We start from the raw sequence: 9,159 nt of genomic DNA, 5'->3' as shown, positions 1-9,159 counted from the left end.
CTACTGCACAGTTTACAATTATAATGTTAAGAACTGTTTTCAGTAGATGTCTTAATTACAGAAACTAATGCTTGGAATGAGCGTGCTTCATTCTGTTGGCAACAGCAGCCTACAATTAATATGATTAAATATGAAGGTTTTCAGTTGTAATCTCATTTAGAGATTAAACATGCCTTCGGAGTAATGGCTTGGTTTTGGAGTTGTTTACTGAACCTGGACTGGAAAGCTATTGGGCCATTAAGAACTGTTCATTGCAGTTCTGCCAGTGAACCTGTTGATAATTGGTATACATTTGAGAGATTATTTCGGAAATAGTTATGGAACCATCACAGTTCAAATATTAAATGGGACAAATCTGAAATCCAGTCAGACCGTCACCATCAAAATTATATTACCTGTGCACTGCTGCAGGTTAGGTTGTCAGTGTCTGTATAAAGGACTCAGAAGCAGAGAAATTTGCCAGTCTACACATAAAGCATCTCAATCCCACAATATAAAACTGAGAAGAAATTCTCCAGGCTTTCATTTTAACAGTAAGTATTAGGCACTACAATATCACATCTACCCGAGAACACTACAACAGCTGTGTCCCGGTAAGATGTTGATCCTTCAAAATTAAACCCTCAATTCTCCTTCTGATTTCAGTAAGAAGTTTAAGAGGGATCTGGTGCTGGAGCTGGTCTCACCGAGGCTGCCTGCCACCTCTTCTCTTCCAACTGCTGTCTCTGAAATACTCTTCACCTGGAGGTAGAAAGAAGGGCAGAGGTTTGGGAAGAAACCATTCAAAAAGCACTGGGAGGTGGGTGTTAATTGTGACAAGACTCAGGAAAACGGTGGAAAACAATACTCATAACAAAAAATGGGATTATTTTACTCTTTTCCAGCAAGGGCCAGGAAAAATTGCTTCAGATGTAAGTTATGATTCTCAAGCCTCCTGAGGACACACACTTACCAGTAAAAAGTGCTTGAATTTAAGAGAAAATATAAAATAGTTGTCTATGTAGAAATTTAATCTGAATAATAGTCTGTAAAATCTGAGTATTGTCAAAGTGGAATTTGAGATTTCCTGCAGGAATGAAGTCTCAAATAGCTCTAATTAGCAGCTAGGAAGGCCTCTATAGGCTATGCTTACTTTCACGGTGTTATATACTTAAGTAGTCCCTGGAAGTTCAGTTCTTCTGACTGGCCTTGGGAGAACAAGTTGGATTTACAAAGGACCTCTCTCCAAATGATGAACCCCTCTAAGAGGCACTGAATTTAGCATCCCAAGATACTGAGTTATCTTTAATTTAATAAAAGCTATTTTTAAAAATACTTACAGTTCAGAATTGGTGACCTTTGAGTCCCCTGAACTGTTATTAATCAGGTTATTGCTGCCTGTGATACTATGAATTACTGGTATTCCTGTGTGTACGGATGTTTAAGCTAAGACATCTGGAGACTCGTAACTGTGCTTTCTCAATGCCATATGAAAACTCAGGTCTCAGTAGAGCCCTCAGGTAAGTCTATGGAACTGAATTCAGGTTATATCCAACCTGTCTTCTTTTAATTAATGATCTGTAAACACTTCCTGAAACATTAAATTTTACTATAAATTCTTTGACCTTTATTTTTCATTGTTACATAAGAATGTTCGAATGGTCAATGTCTATCTTGCATTTTTTCCCTTCTGATTTTTCATTTGACATGAAAATGTTTGTGGCTGACAAGTAAAATAAATCCCATCTCAGAAGTCTTCTCATTCCAATAGAGTTTAAACACCAAAAAATTAACTAAACTTTCATTGACCAGGCAAATAAAGTTCTTACAGTCATTTTTACACAGTTTCTGTCCATCTACTTATCTCTTTTAATGTAATAAGATGCAAATGTTGATTTTTTAAAATATAAATATTAAAAAAGACAATTCTGATACCAGTACCTATCTTTCACAGAATTAAACCCACTTTAAATTCACGAAACCATTTATGCAGCATTAAGGGAAAAGTACACAAATATTTCTGATATTCAGGAAGTACAACCTTAACACATTGCAGGCATAAGAGCTGACCACGAACTCCCCTGAACTGGTTTAGCTCTGAAATACTTACAACAGTTCTGGCTGATCTTTTTCAGTCCCACAACTAGACGTAACAGCCTGGCTGTCCGGGGAGCTCCCATGTATCCGTACCACACCTAGCCATCTCCGTGCTTAAGACAGGTATTATTGTTACTTTGGGGTTATTTTACCATTATTTTTTTGTAGATGCCGTAAAGAGGTTGCAAAAACGAGTCCTCCTGTAAAGTTGCCAACCCAAGAAGGTTGAGAAACGTTATGATAAATGGCTTTAGCAGAGGCTTCGGAGGTGGGTGGGGTAATCGGCGTCTATTTCCTCTCCCGATTAGCCCTTTGCTTCTGTGAAAGGAAACACCCATAGTAAGGTGGGACTTTTTATAGTCTGTTTAAAAAAGCCATATATATGTGTACTATATGCATATACTATATAGACTATAATATATACAAACACTATATGCTCTCTCTTTCTCCTTCTCTCTAGCATCATCCCTGATCAAAGCATCCTCGCCTGCCTAGTGAAAATACCTCTGCCGTTTGCATGAGAAGAAATCTCCTGGCTGGCAGCTGTCTTCGTGACACAGGCAGCCAACCAGTTACCTGCTGTAGCCAAGTAGATGGTGATAACACATGCGTTGTCTATTTGAGCTCACAAAGCATAACCTGGGAGAAAAGACAGACTGAATTCTGCACATTGACAAAAACCATCCCCTCTCTGCTTCTCAAACTGCCACTGAAAAACTAAGGACAATCCACTTTTTAAAGCTGCTGTGAAGATTAAAGAATGTGAGTGTGCTCAGGCACCTGTGGGGATTGTTTTGATTAGTATATGTAATCTTATTCATATATTTTCAGTGATAGAATGGTTCTTAAAAAAGGAGCAGGAGATTTGGGATTAACCTCTAAATGTTATTGAGCTAAATCAATAGAGGTTTTGTTTGTACGGACCTCAGTAAGGCAGGGATTCCACCCTTGACCATGGAAGAAGTTTCCTCATTATTTATTAATGTATGACACACTGAATTGGAACTTAAAACCCGCTATAAAGAAACAGCCTGCTAACAAACAGTACAGCTCTGGGTAAATTAAGTTGGGCACTTGCATTCTGGGAATTTTTGCAAAATGTTTATCTTTAGAAACAGCTTTAAAAAAATGCCCAGAGCTATCAACCGTGCTGGGCTCAGCAATGAGAGGGATACAGATACATGCAAACTGACTTCAGCTTTCTAAACAGGAGAAGGAGAAAAAAACATTGACACTTTGATCTCCACAATAGTGCAACAAGCTTCCTTTCTGTATTGTATGTGAACTTATAAATAAGACTCATTATTGACTAAGGGAAGTTGCTGCAATTCTCCAAGCAATGGGTCTTGAGATAAGAGTTTTGGCTACTGTATCTTCTGCTGGGCCGCTTACCTTCCCATTTTTGCAGCATGATTGTTAAATTAATCCAGCAGTAATCCCTTGAAAGAGTAATTTTCTGAAGGCTTGTGGAAAACACAGGCTACAGAATTTCCAAGTATTTGTAAGACGTGTCAGAAGTATGTGCCTTAAAGAATTATAAATGTTTAATCAGAAAGTGGTTTTAATTCTAGAGAAAAATAGAAAACTTTACTACTTTAAAATACAAAGAAAAGCCACTCCTGCCTCCCAGGCACCCCCTGACTCACAGGCAGTTTCACAGGTGACTTCTGGCTTTTGAACCAGTATCTTCCAGTCTTCAGAAGGAGGTTATAGAGCAGAGAGTGACATCAGCTGACACTGTGGCCATCTGGGATCTCTTCAGGATGATCATACAGGGGACAGAACATACCTTCCCCCTGGTTCCTGGGTGACAACCTGCCCTGGATGAAGGGAGAAACTTGGCCCCATCCCCATGTGTAGCACAGTAACAATGTTACGTCCCTAAATCATGAAGGCACTCTGGTACCTGGGAAAAAACCCCAAACAAAGCCCTTGGGAACCCTAAGGCTTTGGAGTGACAACCCAAACAAGTACACATGTATACACGTGTGTGTATATATACATATATATTAAAAAAATACATTTATATGTATAAAGAGTGAACAAAAATGTTAGCTCTCCAGCCTTGTTTTTGCAACCAGTTGATGATTTTTATGCCTGTGGCTGGCATATGCACAACCCCCTGCAGCAGCTGGAACTACTATTTAAGAGGCTTTGTAATACAAGCTGAAGGGGGCCACACGCTGCTGGTGCTCAGCCAGACAGGGCTCAGCAGCACCGCTGCAGATTGGGCCAGGCCAGCAGCCCCCGAGGCCCTACATCAGGCTGGAATATCACGCCCACGGCCAGTTTTCAAAATTGTATCAAAAATTCACTGTAATGTTTTTAATTGAATTTAAAAAAGGGAAAGCACTGTACTTCCAGGGGGGATATTTAAGGAAAATAATTTGGGTAAATTTAGACAAATATTTCTAACACTGGGATATGATGGATTTCTTACCATAGTACAGACACCAAAGAAATTATTTTACTTAACATGGCACTCATATTCAGTCTCTTGTTATGCGGTGCTACTGCTATCATCACACCTCTCATCATCTTAATGTAGAAAAAAAAAAATCTAATTACTGAAATATGCAGGCCCAAACCAGAAGCAGTGAAGAAATCAGCTTGATACATCTCGCAAAAGATGAGCTTGGCTTTAGGAGCTGGTATTGCTGCATATCTACTCTCAATTAAATTGACTTCTTCTCTGATTAAACCTGCTCAACTAGTCCTGGTTTTTTGTGTGTTTTTTTCAAAATACAGTAATTTAAATGTTAATTATCTCTTTGAACTTCAACGGTTGTATTTCTACTAACATTTTAAAATATATACATGTACTCAATTTTTCCACTGTGTTTTATGAAGATGGAGGGTTTAAACAGATGCTGGCAAGAAACAAACAAAAGAAATGGAAAATTCATTCAGATCTGGCATTCTTTCTTTAGAAATTATTTCTAAAACCAAACTAGCATACATGCATCAAATTATGCATTTTCAGAAGGATTGGCAATAAGTATTAGAGCAGAGCTTCAACGTGTATGTGTGATCTTTCCTAGGCATTGTTCAGTGCTCAACTTTTTAAATTCTTGTTACAAAAAGTATCCATGTAAAGTTAGTTTCATTAGAAGCAATTTCAGTAAATGAATCCGAACGCTTCAGGGCAGAATTTGCATATACAAGCCTACACCTCCCTCGTTTCCACAAGTCTCTTGCTTTCTTTCCCTACATTTTAAAGTCTATCTATACTCGGGCCATCATTTTATATGTGGACCATTTATAATACAAAACCAAATTCATATAATACTTAACCAAATTCTTGGTTAAGCAGGAACAGCTGGAACAGAAGAGCTGAAAGACAATATTAACGCGAAAAATTTCAGGGACCCAGTACCTGGAGACAGATAAGTGGCAAAGACCGTTGCATACTTCAGAGTCTTCTCTTTTTCTCTGCCTCTCTCCCCCGTTTCTCTCCAGTTCTCCCATTTGCCAGGCAGGACAAGCTGAGCCCAAAACATGAGTTACGGGAAGCAGAGGTTAATGGCAGACTTCAAATTCAATTAAAGGAGAAAGGATAATTGGGATGGTTTCTAGCCTAAACTATACTAAAAACCGAATTCATAATTAATTCTGGCACTAGGCAGACTGCCAGTTTTCAGACACTTCTTCTGTGCTAAATTTTACATGCAGAAGCATCCCTGGCGCTATTTCAATAGTCATCTGTGCCCGCCGTGGATACCTCTAATTTTGAAGTTTCAGATAGAAGTCACAGGCATTCCCAAGCAATAAACGGGTCAGTGTTCTGAAACAAGTGACTTGGATACTTTTTTTTTTAAAAAAAAAAGTATATCTGTATTGACCAATTCCCACACAATGTTTATTTGTTCAACGCACAAAAGGAAACTACACTTTGTTCTCAAAGAAAGCTCGTGTTGCCGCAGACATCAGTACATTGGCTCGGAGTCCCGGTAGGGCAATTTGGGCAGCTCACAAATATTTTTCCCAGCCTGCGTAGAGCTGACCAGTCCCAGAGAGCTTTGAGGAGGTTTTTAAGGCTAGGAGTAGACTGCTGGCATTTTCATGGGCTGTAGGTGTCAGGATTCTGGTTTAAGATTTATTATTGTTAAATACACTGTTAAATACAAAAAAACCCAAAGACGTGGGTACCTGATGTTGAACTGCATGAAATTGCTTCCCCCCACCAAGTAGGGCAGTCTCACTGCCAGAACAAGCTTCACTGGCCAGAAATGCACCTCAGCGATAACCTGACCTGAAAGCACCCTCCTGTGCACAAAAGCAAAGATGCTTCCTGCTCCTCCGTGTTTTGCATTTATGTCAACAGGCAACATAACTCAGTTTATTTACTTTTAAAGCATGCTTTCCATTCAAAATGACTCTGGCTGACCTGGTCTGGATGGATCCCTCCTGCTACAATGGCCAGAGCCACGGTGGTGCCCAAGCCCACATGCTGGAAGACCCACAGATCTTAGCAGTGTGTAAAACTGGGCTGCGCTGGACTTGTTTTCCCTTTTTCTCGCTTTGTTTCTCTAAGATGAAGGTCTTGTGTAGCTCAGAGGTTATTCCTGTAAAGCACTGGTTTTACTCATACACCCAGAGTCCTGATGAAAGCACACAGCACGTGGCAGGAGGACCTCGCAGTGCAAAGGCGACTGGGGAACCGAGTGTGAAAAACACATCACAATCTAAAAAATACCCAATTTGCTTTCTTACTTCTCTGTTCCTTTCCTCTCTGCTAAATAGAAAAACATTACTTGGAGCACGTTTACTCCAGCTGCAACCTTCACTGACATTGTGCTGGCCTCTTGATGAAGCTGTGATGGTGCAGGGCTGCTGACTGCAAAGCAATTTCCTGGGCTAGTTGAGTTCAGGCTCCGTGGAGGTGCAGCAACTGCCCCGTGTTCACCTGCCTCTTTGGTGCTGAGACACCGCATGGGCTGTCATCTGAAAGAGGGAGAAAAAAATAAAACCCAGGTGGAGTCACAGAGCAGCTACTGATGGCCAAAAAGCCAGGGCTGCTTTTGCAGGCTGAAGCAGGTAGGCTCTAGGCAATGCTAAACAGAAATCAGATCACCACTGTGTCCTCAAGCCTTGCTTCAAAGCCGAGGTTTTAAAGCATTTTCAAGTTTGAAGGAAAGATTTTTCTTTCTGTGCAAACAGAAGAGCACAAACCAGCATCAGCTGACATGAAAATATATTTTTCAACGGTCTCAGTGGCTCAAAAAGTCTTGGAGTAGGGTGGGATGGCAAAAACTTTCTTATTCAAGGTATCCAGAAATACCTGACAATGTTCAGGCGAGTAAAGCTGGTTTGCAGACAGCTATTGAACCAGCCTCACTCAGAGTTCCACCTTCTCTCTGCAGCCCTCACTTTAAAAAGGTCTATTTCATAAATGCACAAAATCTGGGGAGGCTTCTTGTGTTGTTTCAGAAGAAAATGTCAGGGAAAGGCCTTTCTCTAAATGCTTTCTTACCAACATATTTACATTTCAGTGAAGAAACTGTATAGGTCACCCAAGCTGTAAATTTTGCCAGTGACTCTGCTGCTCTAGTGTTCACTTGAAATGGAGTTTTGCTTTCAAATTCAAGATGAGATGATTTCCTCTTCCTGCACACAGCTGCCAACTGCTTCTTGAGCCTTCTCAAGCACAGCATGTTTCCTTCACTGGGAGAGGGGAATTTCCGCTTTTCTAAACACTGAGACCCTCCCCACACCCCAGTCTATCCCCTGGTTACTGTATACAGCCTCTCAGAAGACCAAGAAAAATGTGGAATACTAATTTGTTTGGGCTCTTTGTATTTATTTGGTTGCTTTGTTCATTAACTGAACATGTCTAAACCTTCCTTTCCTTGCCAGAGCAGGCACAAGGAGTGAACATTAACATTTAACTGCAAAAGGAGCCCAGCTTCTGGTTTGCTTCCCTCCTCACTCCCCAGTTCTCAATAAATCAGCACCAGTGATTTCCACTAACTTTCCTTTGCAAAATGAGAGCCCTGCTAGGGTTTAGAGATGTGTGCTTACTTACCCTATTTCTTTTACCTTATTTTTATTAGCACAGTAGAGCTGGCACATGCACCACACTGCTCTGTTTTGACTTTGCAATACTGCTTTTCATGTTATCCTGGTTTCGGCAGGGATAGAGCTTGCTTTTTTTTTTTTTTTTTTTCCCTTCTTAGTAGTTAGAATAGTGCTATGTTTTGGATTCAGTACAGGATTTGATATGAGAAGAATGTTGATAATGTACTGATGTTTTTAGTTGTTGCTAAGAAATCAAGGTCTTTTCAACTTCCCATGTCCTGCTAGTGCACAGGTGTGCAAGAAGCTGGGAGAGAGCACAGCCAGAGCAACAGACCCAAATTGGCCAATGAAATATTCCCTATCATACAATGTCATACTCAGCATGTAGATGAGGGTTGATCAGGTTGCTCACTCTCGCTTCCAGGATGGTGGTTTCAGGATTCTCTCTTCCCTGGAGTCGCTAGCTGGGAATGGGCAGGGCAGCAGGCAGCGGGTGTGAGCGATCACATTGTGCATTACCTGTTTGTATTTTCTATTTTTACTATTACTATTAACATTATTATTTTAATTTTATTTTATTTCAATTATTAACTTGTTTTTATCTCAACCTACGAGTCTACATACCTTTACTCCTCCAATTCTCTCCCCCATCCCCTGGGGTTGGGGAGGGTGAGCGAGTGGCTGCGTGGTGTTTGCCTGCTGGCTGGGGTTAAACCCCAACACATGTGCGTGCAAACGGACAAGGTATCACAGCTCCCAAAGGGCCAGGGAGGAGCTGAGTCATACACCAGAGAGAAGTCGTCTTTAACTGGGTAGTTAACAAATGATGCTAAGCAAATCAGAGATTACAGGTTTATAAACATGTAAGAAACTGTGTTTGTAAATACATAAGACATTTATAAGTGCAAATTTATATAATTAGGTCGGCTATACATTGCACATAACCCACAATATATAATTAATATAGAATTAATAACTATCGGTTATGCACAATTATATAATTTATAATTATGGCATTTGTAATATAAACCCCCATTTATTATATACATGTAATATAACCACTTC

The 9,159-nt window shown here is 40.2% G+C and overlaps 2 long non-coding RNA genes across 2 annotated transcripts; one reads left to right on the top strand and one right to left on the bottom strand.

Annotated features, from left to right (window-relative positions):
• Window positions 1-520: 520 nt before the first annotated feature.
• LOC141920664 (uncharacterized) lies at window positions 521-2,414 on the bottom strand. The gene is made up of 2 exons (XR_012622412.1): window positions 2,090-2,414; window positions 521-741 (listed from the first exon to the last, which is right to left on the bottom strand). It is a non-coding gene; the product is annotated as an uncharacterized LOC141920664 (long non-coding RNA).
• Window positions 665-4,903, top strand: LOC141920665 (uncharacterized). The gene is made up of 2 exons (XR_012622413.1): window positions 665-799; window positions 2,537-4,903. It is a non-coding gene; the product is annotated as an uncharacterized LOC141920665 (long non-coding RNA).
• Window positions 4,904-9,159: the final 4,256 nt, after the last annotated feature.

The sequence above is a fragment of the Strix aluco genome, chromosome 3, assembly GCF_031877795.1.
Source record: "Strix aluco isolate bStrAlu1 chromosome 3, bStrAlu1.hap1, whole genome shotgun sequence".
Lineage (NCBI taxonomy): Eukaryota > Metazoa > Chordata > Aves > Strigiformes > Strigidae > Strix > Strix aluco.
Note: the sequence above shows the minus strand (reverse complement) of the source record. Positions and strands in the feature narration are given on the sequence as shown.